Source organism: Spermophilus citellus, assembly GCF_964194105.1.
Source record: "Spermophilus citellus genome assembly, chromosome: 10".
Lineage (NCBI taxonomy): Eukaryota > Metazoa > Chordata > Mammalia > Rodentia > Sciuridae > Spermophilus > Spermophilus citellus.
This window is the reverse complement of record NC_138197.1, coordinates 128,353,532-128,366,222: the sequence shown is the minus strand read 5'-3', so window position 1 is coordinate 128,366,222 and position 12,691 is coordinate 128,353,532.

The following is a 12,691-nucleotide window of genomic DNA, read 5'->3' as shown; positions in this document are numbered from 1 at the left end:
GGGCTCCGCTCGCCGCGCCGGGCCGGGCCGGGGGCGCCAGGGACCGCAGATCGTGCCGCGCTCCGCGCCTCCCGCGTGTGCTCGGATCAAGTGTGTGAGTGTGCGCGCGCCCTGCCTGTGACCGTGCGTGCGCCGGCCCACGGCCCGGGCGTCCTGTGCGGTTGTGTGTGTGCGGTGGGAGGCGGGGCCGGGCAGAGTGCGTGTGGGGGGTGCGCGTGGGGCTGCGCGGCGGGTTCCGAGTGTGCGTGGACGTGTGTGTCTGCGTTCTGCGGTGCACTGGGGTCTGAGTCACGGCGTGTGCCCGTCCGGTTCCTGTGTGTGTGTGGATGTGCAGACCCGCGTTACCGTTGGTTCCTGGACCGTGATTTCGCGCACATGCGGTGAGGGGAGGACTCTGGGGCCGGGGCTGAGGATTGTGCCGGGCCCTAAAGGCTGTGATTAAGTGCACACGCACCTGTGACTCTGTGCAGAGGCTGGGCCTGTGGTGTGTGTGTCGTGTGGGGCCTGTCACCTCCTTGTCTACTCAGCTGTCTGGTTGGGTGTGGTAGCCGTGTTCCAGGGCCCCTGTCCCTCAACCCTCTACACCCACCAGTATGCCCAGAGCCGGCCTTTGCTGCTCTCACTTGTGTGACTTCTTGGGGAGACCTTCCTGCAGGGGCACTGGGCCTGGCAGGCCTTGCTCCCCTCTGCAGCCTCTGCTCTTGCTCCTTGTGGTTTCTGGACGCCCAGGCTTTTGCACCCTGACTCCACACACCTCTCTCAGCTCCTAGAAGGGACCTCTGTGTGATTCCTGCCCTTCCAGTGGTTTCTGTTGGGCTCGGGGTTCTGCAGGGCATCCACCTATGCTGCTTGCACTGCCTGCTGGGTACCTACCAGGCGCCTTCAGCACCGGTGTGTTGCCAAGGATGGGGAGACGCCTTTGAGGATGTGTCACAGCAGAAGTCCTGGAGAACCTTGGTGCTCTCTCAGGACAGGCTTCCTGCTCCAGGTGCTCCCTTGTCCATTTTCCTTTGTCTTTGCCAAGCAGCCAGTGACTCTTCTCCAGCATTTTCTGGGCAGGTCACTCTCCTCCCTGACCCTTCCATGGCTCCCACTTACCCTCAGTTTGAGTTGAGTGTCTAGTGAGGCACAAGGAGGTCCTGGTGCCATGGCCCTGCCACTTTCTCTCATCTCACCCCTCTCCCCCGCACACAGACACTGCTGTCCTCTCCTGGAGGTTCCCTCTGAGCCAAGAGTGGGCAAACTATTTTCTGGAAGGGCCAGATTGTAAATATCTTGGGCTTTGCTGGCCATACGATCTCGGTCACAACTGTTCCACTCAGCCATTGGACATAAAATCAACCATAGACCATGTGTCAAGGAAGGAGCAGGGCTGCCTTCCAATAAGACTTTATTTATGGATATTAAGACTTGAATTTCGCATCATGTTCCTGGGTCCAGAAGCATTATTCTTTTCATTTGTCCCCTCAACCAGTTGGGGATATAAAAGACATTCCTGGTCCCCACTGCTCTGAGTGCTTCTCTGAGCCCATGATAACATCCCCACTTCCCGGCCTGGGGTATCCGTCACTTCATGCAGATCCAGTCTGTTTCCCCTGCCCCTATGTCAGCCTTCTGTCCCCTACCTGTGTCTGCAGGGGACTCTGTGTGTCCCTCCACCACCCATCCAACACTCACTACTGCTCACAGGTGCTCGCGGGCTGCCTCTGCCCCAGATCCCTGGCTTCTGGCAGACATGGTCCTTGCCCGGATCTCTGCCCCTCCCACACTGGCGTCCCCCGGGAAAGGGGCACTGTTCCTAATCTGACATTTCCATGGGCCACGTTCTGGTCATCAAAGAAGCCTGGAGGCTGGTCCCCCAAGATTCACCTGGGCACAGAAGCACTGAAACTGGGGCTCACCCCCAGATAGGAGGGTCTCATTCTTTACTCCCTTTGTCAGCGTGCTCCAGGTGGGTGTCCCTAGTGCTCATCTGTCACCTAGCACGTACTCTTTCTTCCCAGGACAAACTCTGCTCTCCCAGGACTCTGTGCCCTGAGGACTGGAGCAAAACTTGAGCTAAAAAAAAATGTGACTTTTTGTCCTTTATTATATTTGTTTATTTGTTTGTTGTGGTGCTGGGGATGGAACCCAGTGTCTCCTGCTTGCTGGGCAACCATTCTACCACTGAGCTACCTCTGCAGCCCCTCCCTGCCTTTTTATTAAAAAAAAAAAAAATGAGTTCAGGTGAATAGATTATAGCTACACACAAAATTATGAAAATTACCATAAGGGGATATAGCTCGGTTGGTAGACTGCTTGCCTTGCATACACAAGGCCCTGGGTTCAATCCCCAGCACCACCACCACCAAAAAAAGAAACAAAAAACTGTTGGGCTGGGGTGGTGGCTCAGCCATAGAGCACTTGCCTAGCATGTGCGAGGTACTGGGTTCGATGCTCAGCACCACATAAAACATGAATAAATAAAATAAAGGTATTGTGTCCAACTACAACTAAAAAAAAATATTAAAAAATATTACCAAAGCATCCAGCGAAAAAAAGGAAGGCCATGCCCCTGCCCCTACCGCCCCCCGTTGACCTGTAAGTAACCCTCAAGACATTGTTCCCCCTTCCTCACTATGGGGGCTTGAGCCCAGGGCTCTCTAGCATTAAGCCTGAGCTGCAGCCCCTGTCCTTTTATTTTTTTTATTTTGAGACAGTGTCTCTCTAAGTTATCTAGGCTGGCCTCAAACTTATGATCCTCCTTCCTCAGCCTCTCAAGTTGCTGGGATGACAGCAGTGTGCCTTTACCTCTGACAAGGCATTGTTCTTGGTGCAAACAAGAACACTCAAGAACCAATCCACCACACTTACAGCTGACTCCCTTTTAGGTTTTTAATTAAATTAATGCATTAATCAATTAATTGGTTTGGTTATTTGCAGGCTAGAATGGAGCCCAGGGCCTCGTGCATGCAAAGCAAGTGCTCTGGATAACTGAGCTAAGTCTGTTTTGGTTTTTAAACAAGATGCAAAACAGACAATACCAGCATGTACCTGACCTCTAGCCTCTGCTCATAAAATGCAGAGAGGCACCCGCCACCCACTCGCAGTTGTGTGGCAGTTGTGTGGCTGGCTGAGTGTGGAACTGCCCTGCCCTGCCCAGAGCTGGCCCCTTCAGGAGGGTTCTGGGGCCTGCTGCCTGCTCTCCATCCCCCCTCCCCCACTGGGGTCTTTGTTTTCCCGACCTTTCCAGATTCCCAAGCTTCTTGGGAGGCCTCAGGGAGGAAGTGGGAGCCAGCCCTGTGTAGCCATACCAAAGTCCGCCTCCAAAGTCCACCGCCTCCATCTCCCCAGTGCAGTTCTGCCAGCCCTTCAGAGATAACAAGAGACATACACAGCCAGCCCCTGGCAGAGCCTGGCACACCAGGCTCCACCCTCGCCCCTCCCAGCTCCTGCCCTGTGGCACCCGTGGCCGCCTCGGAGAGAGCTGGCCACAGGGGAAAATGAATCCTAGTTCCTTCCTCCCCCAGCCGCCTCTCAGCCTCTGCCCTCCGGCGTTTATAGAGGCTGCACGTAGTAGGTACGCAGCAGGTGCAGCAGCCGAGTGAAGGGTGTGGAGACCTGGTTCTGACCCAGCTCCACTGGGTGCTGCAGCCTCCATTTCTTCTTCTGTAGGATGGGAAGATCACTGGCTCCACCTCAGTGACACAGTCCTCTCCGTCCTCTCCAGTCCCTAGTGAGGACAGGAAGGCAGGGCTGGGCAGATGGTCCTCCCGCCACGCACCCCTGGGGACTGGCTGGCTGACAGAGTCCGTGGGAGCCAGAGAGGCAGAGTACAAGATTAGCCAGCCCCAGGGTGTCGCCTTACAGCCCTGCCCTCCCCTGTCACCTGGGGCTGGTTGGGCTCTGGGAACAATTGCCAGGTCTGTTATCCCTTCAGCAGCAGCTGCCTGGCCTGGGGACCTGCATTCCCTGGTCCTCCCTGGCCATCGCACTCTCCGTGGGGGTCTACTGACCCATGCCTTGCCCACCAGCAGTGGGAGCCCACTGGGGGCAGGGAGCACGGAGGTGGTGGGCAGCAGCCGGCTCCAATGGAGTCCACCCTCCCTGCGTGCCCGGCTCTGTGCTCAAAGCCTTGGTTGCGTGGTCTGCCCCCATGGGCATGGAGGGGGCTGCCCCATGGCATCCGGGGCCCGAGGCACAGAGAACAGGGGGCAGGGCAGCAGTGGGCAGGCATCCAGTACATACTGGGTCCCTTTCTTCCCTGTTAACTGTCGGGTGAAGTCATCCAGCCTCCTCCCCTCCCCCAACCTCCAACCCTAACCCCTACCCCCCTTGTCACACAGCCACAGCCCTCGGGAGTGACCGCTTCTGCAGCTAGTTTTTCTCTTCTCGGCACTTGACATATGTAAGTCCCGCCCAGAAGGCTTTTCTGAAAAATGTCCTTCAGATGGCCCCCTCTCTGAAGGGCCCTGAGGGACTTCTGGCTTCCAGAGGCCTCGCTCCCATCCATCTCAAGGCCTTTGCCGCTTTGGGGCAAAAGTGTCCCTCCAGCCCTCTCCCTGTTCTCTCCACCCAGCCCAGGCCCCGAGCCAGCCTGCCGGCCCAGTTCAAAGGCCACCTCGCCAGGCTCCTTCAGAATTTCATCTTGGCCCACCACAGGCCGCCTGGGACCTTCTTGGGACCCGAGCACCTTCTGTCTGGAATCCTGGCCTCTTGCCTGGCTTGCTCTTGGCTCTCAGGACACAAGGATGACAAGGGCTCCTGCTGGCTCCTAGATGAAGCTGGGGGTCAGAGGACCCTCAGGCAGGGACCCCTGGTGCTTCAGATTGGGTGTCTGGCCAAGTCCTGCTGACCAGTCCCTCTCCATCTGTGTGACCGTGGGCGAGTCCCTTCCTCTCGCAAGCCTCAGTTTCACCGTCAAGCGGGGGCCGTGGACTGGACAGGATCCGCTATCTGGGGTCCAGGGTGTCCCGCAGGCATCTCTTAAAATCCCCAGGAGTGTGGCACAAGTGTCTGTGAGCATGTGTGACTGTGTGTGATCCAGGGCGGGGTTTATGTGTGTGCGCGTGTAAGGGCGCACGTGCGCATGTGGTCATAGGTGAGCTTGTGAACACTGGTGTGTTGCACACCCATCCCTGCGTGTGGACACAGGCCTGCCCAGCGCATGCTCCCTGGGGAGGCTCCGTGCTGTTTTCCGATTTTCCAAGGGGTCAGGACCAAGGCGAGGAATCCTGGGCTCCTCCCAGAGGGGATCCAGGGCTCCCAGAGCCTCTCTCCCCACCTCCACACCCTCAGTGGCCCCAGGCAGCAGGGTGATCCTGGACCCAGCTCCTTGCCTTCCCTCCTTCAAACCTGCCACAGCTCCCACCCTGCCCAGAATGAGGCCAGCGTCCTTTGGCTCAGGGCCTCCTGCTCTGGCTGGTGCTGCCCTGGGCCCCTAAGGCTCGGCCACAGCACGCTGGCTTCCCGGGTCCCCCGTAGCTGCTTCCTCGGCCTGGACGGCTCTCCCCAGGTGCCCACAGCTCCTCGATGCAGCCTCCCTCACATCCTGGCCTCCTTCCCCCCCCCCAACCCCTGACCGAGCGCAGCCTCCCTGGTCCCTTTGCCCACTTTCCTTCTCTTCCGGGCAGGTCTCACTTTCCAGCTGCCCGGCAGCTCACTGTAGTTCCCTGTCGGCCTGCCTCCATAGGAGGGCAGGGACCTTTGCTGCTGACCCCTCACTGAGCTCAGCCTGGCACCCAGTAGGCGCTTGGTAGATACTGCTGCACAGTAAGGTGCGTCAGAACCCCCCTCCTTGGCTCTGGTGTGATGTGGGGTGCACACCCCTCAGCTGGGAGTGTCTAGTACCGGGGCACGGGCTGGTAGGAGCCCAGGGAGAGGAGCGCCAGCCCTCCAGGCAAGGGGACACCTTTGCATTGGAAAGTCCCCAGAGTGAGGCCAGGGTGGCTGCGCATCACCTGAGTGTGACCTGGGATACTGTAGCCTTTTGTATACAGGATACACCCATGTGCTGTCCTCTTAGCTGGGTCCTGGCAACAGCTCCCGGAAGACTCAGGCACCTACTGTGTCTCCGACACCCCACTGTGACCACAGCCGTGGCTCTCTGTCTTCCCCAAATGTTCCACTGTGGGGCCCCCAGGGGAGGGAGCTAGGACTGGGACCTGGGTCTGGGACTCCAGAGTGAATTTCTCTCTTCTCCCAGTTCTACCCACCCGCAGGGTCAGTGGTCTCTCTGGCCACCAGGGCCAGGCCCCGCCCAGCTACCTACCCAGAAGTGGCCGACCCCACAGAGAGGAAGATGAGCATGGGGGGTGTTCGCTTATTTACTGGGTGCCTTGCTTACGCCAGGCCCTGGACTCCTGGCTATCCTGGGCGTGAATATGAGTCGAACTTGTCCCTACCCCCAGGAGAGCCTGGACCAGGGCAGGGAGGAGCCAGCAGAGGGGAGGAGGGGTGGTCTGCTTTAGGGACTCTTAGGGTTCAGACATGAGGTGTCCCCCAAAAGCCCTTGTGCAAGACAATGCAAGAAGGCTTAGAGGTGAAGTGATGGGGTCATGAGAGCCTTAACCCAATCACTGTATTAGTCCCCTGAAGAGACTAACTTGGTGGGAACTGTGGGCAGGTGGCCGGGCTGGAGGAGGTGGGTTGCTGGGGACGTGCCTTGGGGCTATAGATACTTTCTGTTCTTGGTGAGCAGAGCTCCTTCTCTCTGCTCCTTGGTCCCTTGTCTGGAGCCGATGTCCTCCACCACCCTCTCCTCCATGATATCCTGCATCACCTCAGGCCCTGAGGAATGGAGTCAGCCATCTAGGCGCTGAGGCCTCTGAAACTGTGAGCCCCCAAATGAACTTTTCTCCTCTAAAACTGTTCTTGCTGGGTCTTTTGGTCACAGCAGTGAAAAAGCTAACACAGGGACCAAGGAGTGGGCCAGCATTTCCCCCAGGCCCTTAGGATCGGGCAGCGTCTGGCTGAGGATCAGCACCAAGTGCCTTTAGCGGAGGGGTGGGTCACGCAGGGATGGGACGAGGGAGGTCTTTCAGGCTTGCACCCTTGTGAGCTCCAATATGCCCAGGTGCTGCAGGCTGGATGCAGTCCCCAAGCAGAAGCCAGTAACTAGACACTCCCAAGGTCCCCTGAGCAAGGAGCAAAAACTACTGTCCACGCTGGCCCAGGCACGTGGCCTGCAGAATGAGGCTGGATGCCCCAGGGGAACGGGCTGAGTCACACCAGTGGCCCCAACTGGTTTCTTCTGGCCTGGGGACTCTTCCAGAGGAAAAGTGGACACCCACACACCAGGTGGGGCACTCCCCCCCACCTCCCCTGACAGTATTCCGCGGGGTCACGGCAGGGAGGGCAGGGCTGGGAACCGCGAGGACAGTGGCATGAGCCCCCCAGAGCCCCCTCCTCCAGGTTCCTCTTCCAGCCGCACCCCTCGCCTGCTTGGGTGAAGGTGGTTTGTGACACAGACGTGGGGCCACAAGCCAGCGCCGACTCACAGCCCGTCCACCTAATGCAGCTGCAGTTCCTGGGCTGCTTCAGGTTCCAAGGCCCGGACACTGGGCCACACACTCCCCTGGACACAGGAAGGCGGGTGCAGACCAGGCCTGGAAGGGACCTGAGAGCATCTGCTATAAATGATCTTTTCTGAGCCTGAGAACGACAGGCCCAGAGGTGGCCGGCGCGGGCCAGCGGTCTCTCTGGACCAGCTGATGACAGGAAACTCAGACGAGCTGGGGAGCTGCTGCAGGACCCCGGGCAAGGGTCTGGTGTCCAGCGGAGTCAGGCCTGTGGGTGGAACTGGAAGAGAGAAACTCGCCCCTGGAATCTGACCTGCAGCAGGAGAAGGCGACTTGCCTGCTGGGGGCCTGAGCTAGAAGCAGGGGCTCTGCATGACCTTCCCGGAGGCAGCAGAACTGCCAGGCTCTCAGGGCTCAAGGCCATCTCCTCCCCAACCCCCTTGCCGCTCTGCCAGCTCCTGTTGATGGGGCAGCTCTGGCTGCCTAGAACCTGCCATGGGACCAGGTCCTCCTCAGGAACCCGGCAGCTCTCTCACCACTTACTTCCCTGCCCAGGTTCTAGGCACCCTGCGGGGAGGCTGAGGCAGGAGGACCGCCAGTTTAAGGCCAGTCTGGACAACTTAGGGAGACTCTGTCCCAAAATAAAATAAAAACATCTCGGGGTACAGTTCAGTGGTAGAGGGCTCCTGGGTTCAACCCCTAGTACTGCAAAAAACGAAAGCTTTCAAATTCTGTTGTTATTTATGTTTGGGCCGATCTTTCAACCTCTCTGTGCCTCAGTTTCCTCATCTGTGGAAGGGGAACCTGGAGCAGCTGTGGCAGGGACGGAATGGGTGCACGCGCATCCAGTGCCACTACTGCTACTACTCTGTGGGTGTTGCCCAGAGACGGGCTGCTCAGGGTCCCCCTCCTTCTGGGGATTTAGGGTCATGAAGTCTAGTTGGGAAGCTCTTTGGCAGCTCCTGAGTTGGAGTACCCCATTACACCAGTGAGGAAATGGGGTTCAGGGAGGTTGGCCTGTTCAGAGCCACAGGAAGCCGCTAGGATAGGACCCCAGCACCATGACCACTCAGCAGGACTATGGCACCAAGGACCCACACTTGACCACTCCTGTGGCACTGTGCTGCCACCCTTGAGAATGATGGACACCCCGCCCCCAGCCAAGATTGGGGCTGCAGAGTCTGGGTCCGTGGGACCTTCAGAGGCTCTGCAGAAGGGACACCCTGCCTCTGGCACCTTCCCTCGAAGGATACAGCACCAACACCTCAGCATGGGACCAGGGACTTCTGGGCCTGCTGTCCTTACACCTACCTCCCGAAGGCCTGAGCGGGGTGTGGAGAGAGCAGGGGTGGGCTCCAGGAGTTGGGGCCAGGCCCCTTGATCTGCCGAGAGTCACCTGGACACTGAGCAGCTTGTTTGGGGATTCCTCGGAGGAGCTGGGAGCGTCCAAGTTCATAAAGCCAGTCCTCAAGCCTTGTGCCCCCAGTGACTGTCAACCCAGGGAGGGGAAGGGAACCCTGAGCCCAGGAAAGGCAGGGTGTGTGGCAGAGGCCACACAGCAGGTCACGTTAGGGACCCTGTGACAGGAAGCTTCCTACCCCAGGGCCTGACTCTCCCCAGGCCTGAGCCCTACCAGGTGCCATGTGTCCCCCAGGCTGGCCTCGGGCATCTTCCTTGCCCTGGTAGAGCAGGGCCAAGGGCTCAGTGACCACTGTGGGGACCCGGCAAGCCGGCTCTGGGGCCCACCTGTGGCAAGGACACCCTGCCCCGGCCACCCGCGCTGGAGCTGTTTGATTTCTGCTGGCTCCTCGCCCATCCTGCCAGGCGCCTGCGGCAGCGGCCAACCTGGTGCCCGGGATGGAGTCAAACTGGGTGCTGGAGGGCCAGGAGCCCCCGTGCGCCACAGGTAGGGACGTCGAACCGCGCAATGGCCCCCGGGAAGCCACCAAACGTAAGAGTTGGCACAGGACCCGGCAAGTCCCCACCTACACCAAAAGAAAGGAAAGCAGGGCGCCATGTTCACGGCTGCGCCACTCAAACGCCAAAGATGGAGGCAAGCCAGCCGTCCAGAGAAGTCGCATGTCCACGCGGTGGGACGTTGGCCTTAAAAAGAAGGGCGTCTGTCACTGCCCGGGTCGGGTGAGCCTGGGGTGGTGCCAAGCGGAATGAGCCAATCAGAAAAGGGCGGAGCCGCAGGCCTCCACCGCAGTGAGGCCCCGAGCAACTCCACAGACAGACAGGACAGACAGCAGGACAGCGGCCAGAGGCCACTGGGGGTGTGGGGCAGGGGCTGGGGTTTGATGGGCGCAGAGTCTGTTTCTAAAGATGAAAACGTTCTAGACGCGGCTGGTGGTGAGGGCGGCCCCCAACACCACTGGCCTGCACCTGGGAGCCGCATGGACAGGGAGGAGAGCGGAGAGGGCCCGGAGGATCCAGGATGGTGACAGTGTGTGATAGTGATCAGAGCCACTGAGAGGCACTGACCACAGCTGGCTGGCTCTTCCCACACTGCCAAGACACCAGAAGGGGTGGGGGGCAGAGCGGCCACCCCGGCCCAAATCCCGAATTCCCCAACTGTGACCTCAGGCAAGTTACCTGACCTCTCGGTGCCTATCTCCTCCTGCCTATAAAGCCAGGTGCATCCTGGGTAGGGTGGCCACTGAGACTTCCTGGGACTTCCTAAGGGTGGAGGAGGAAGAAGGACCCTCCACCCACCCCACCCTCCCCAGAGACCATCAACATCATTAACGGGGCTGGGGATGTGGCTCAAGCGGCAGCGCGCTCGCCTGGCATGCGTGCGGCCCGGGTTCGATCCTCAGCACCACATACCAACAAAGATGTTGTGTCCGCCGAGAACTAAAATAAATAAATAAATTATCTCTCTCTCTCCCCCTTTCCTCTCTCTTAAAAAAAAAAAAAAAAAAAAAAAAAAAAAAAAAAAAAGATCCTCACAGGAGACCCGCCTCATCTGTCTCTGTATTTGTAAAAAAAAAAAAAAAAAAAAATCATTAACGTCATTATCCTTGCACTTTTTCTCAGAACCTGTAACAGGGTGCGGCCAGGGAGGGGCAGGGGAGGAAGGTTCTCAGGGTCACGGAGGCCCAAGGCAGGGAGGGGCAGGCCTGAGAGGACAGGCAGGGCCCACTGAGTGACCCCCAACAGGAGGAGCAGGCCCAGCCTCATTCCTCGCTGGGGCCTGGCGGTTCACCCTTGGGCGGGAAGCAGGGTGACAGTGGCCCAGGAAGACAAAGGCCCTGAGGCCTGGGAGAAAGGGCCGGCCCGGCCAGCTGAGCACCCAGCGCCTGCCGCGGGCCCCGCCTCAGCATTCACGGGCACACCCACCCTCCACCCTGTCGCCCAGGAGCCCCTTGGCAGCCCTCTGTGTCCCCACTCTGCCTCCGAGGTGGGTACCCACGGGTGAAAGAGTCTGCCAAGGTGGCGCTGCCCGTCCCCCCTCGCAGCCACAGCCCACGCCTCCCAGTCCCCCTCCTCTGGAATGTGTGCTGGCCTGTGACTCGCCTTGGCCAATAGAGGAAGTGACCTGGAAATTTCCAGGCCTGGGCCTCAGGAGACCTTGCAGTGTCCCTGTCCTCCCGTGTGGAAGCCGGAGGTCGCAGAAGGAAACCTGATGGCCCTGGTGCTGGGGAGAGAGGCCACCGAGGAAGCAGCAGCCCTGGAGACCCCCAGGGACAGGGCCCAGCTGTCCTGCCCTGCGTGCTGCAGAGACAGGTCCCAGTCCCGCTTCTGCTACTAGAAGGGCTAAGGGCAGGCGCCGTTTTCACTGCTGCTAGGGGGTGGGCACTGGGGCTCCCTGGAGGGTCCCCACCCCACGGGAGGGTGGCCTCTTCCTGTCACCGCTCTGCCCAGCCATGGTGGCTGCTTTTCGTCAGCTGAGCCAGGCAGATGGAGCGGGGGGAAGGGGGTCTTTCTCTCCCCGCTCAGGGAAGCCATCGGGCTCCTGGGATTGGGTCTTCTAAGGTAAAAGGCCCCAGGACGGAAGCAGGTGGACCCCTTCCCAGCTGGCCCCAGGGAGCTATGGACATCCCCGTTCGACAGGCCACTGCTGAGTGACATCCGCCCTGCGCCACGTCTGAGCCTCCTCCAGCCCCAGGCGGGAGGCTGAGGGATAAGTGACTTCCCCGCGGTCACAGAATTTGGGCAGAGCTGGACCCCAGCCCAGGCCTGGCAGGTCTGGTGGCCCTGGGTCTGTCCTCCTTTTACCTGACCTTAGTCCTCCCCTGCTCTAGGGGAGGGGAAGATGAGCAGGGCCACCTGCCAAGGCTAACTGGAGAGTGGCACAGTGTCCACCCCGTGTCTCTTCCCCTCCCCCCCAGCTCTGCTGCCCATGCCTGTCACTCTCTGGCAAGGTGACCAAGAGCTTGGCTCAAGGAGCCACGTGCTTGTCATGGGGAGGGGTGACGCCTTCCCCCATCAGCCACATTCCTGAGAACCCTCAGGAGCCCAGTGTCCCCAGAGCCCAGAGAAGTGGGCGCCACGCCCCGGGCCACACAGCAAGAGGATGGCCGCCGGCCATCTCTCCCCTGGGCCAAGTCCTGCTCCCACCCCTCACGTCAGGCTCTCCAGTTTGAGGAACTGCCAGAAATTCGGGGTGCTCAGCCCACCCAGAAGGGTTGTGGGACTAAATTTCTACAGAGGGGCTCAGTGGGGCCTGGGGACACATGTCCGCTTGGCCAGCAAGCACGTCCTTTGTAAGTCAGTGGTAGGTTCATCTGAGGCCCGTGGGGACTGGAGGTCACCAAGACCCCTGGAAACCGCCACGGCGCTGCGTGGTCTGCCCTCCGCAGGGCCTGCTTCCCACTGCCCGCTCCATCCCCCGCGCCTGGGCATGGTTCTCCCCCCAGAGCCCACCCTAGACCCTCCTGCTTGGCCTGGACACTGCCCACTGCTCGCCAGCCCCCTTATCTTGGTCACCTCTGCAGCAGACAAGACCCAAGCAAGACCCTGTCATCCACTAGCAGGGTTCAGGGCAGCCAGGTCCTGGGGCTGACCCCTGGGGGCCCACCCAGCCAGAGGCCTCTCTAGCCTCTGCCCTTGGTGGTACATCCTGAAGAGTGACAGAACAGGCCTTCCCCAGAGATGTCACTTTAAGAATTTTTTTTTTTTTTTAGAGAGAGTGAGAGATTGGGGTGGGGGAGAGAGAGAGAGAATTTTTTTAATATTTATTTTTTAGT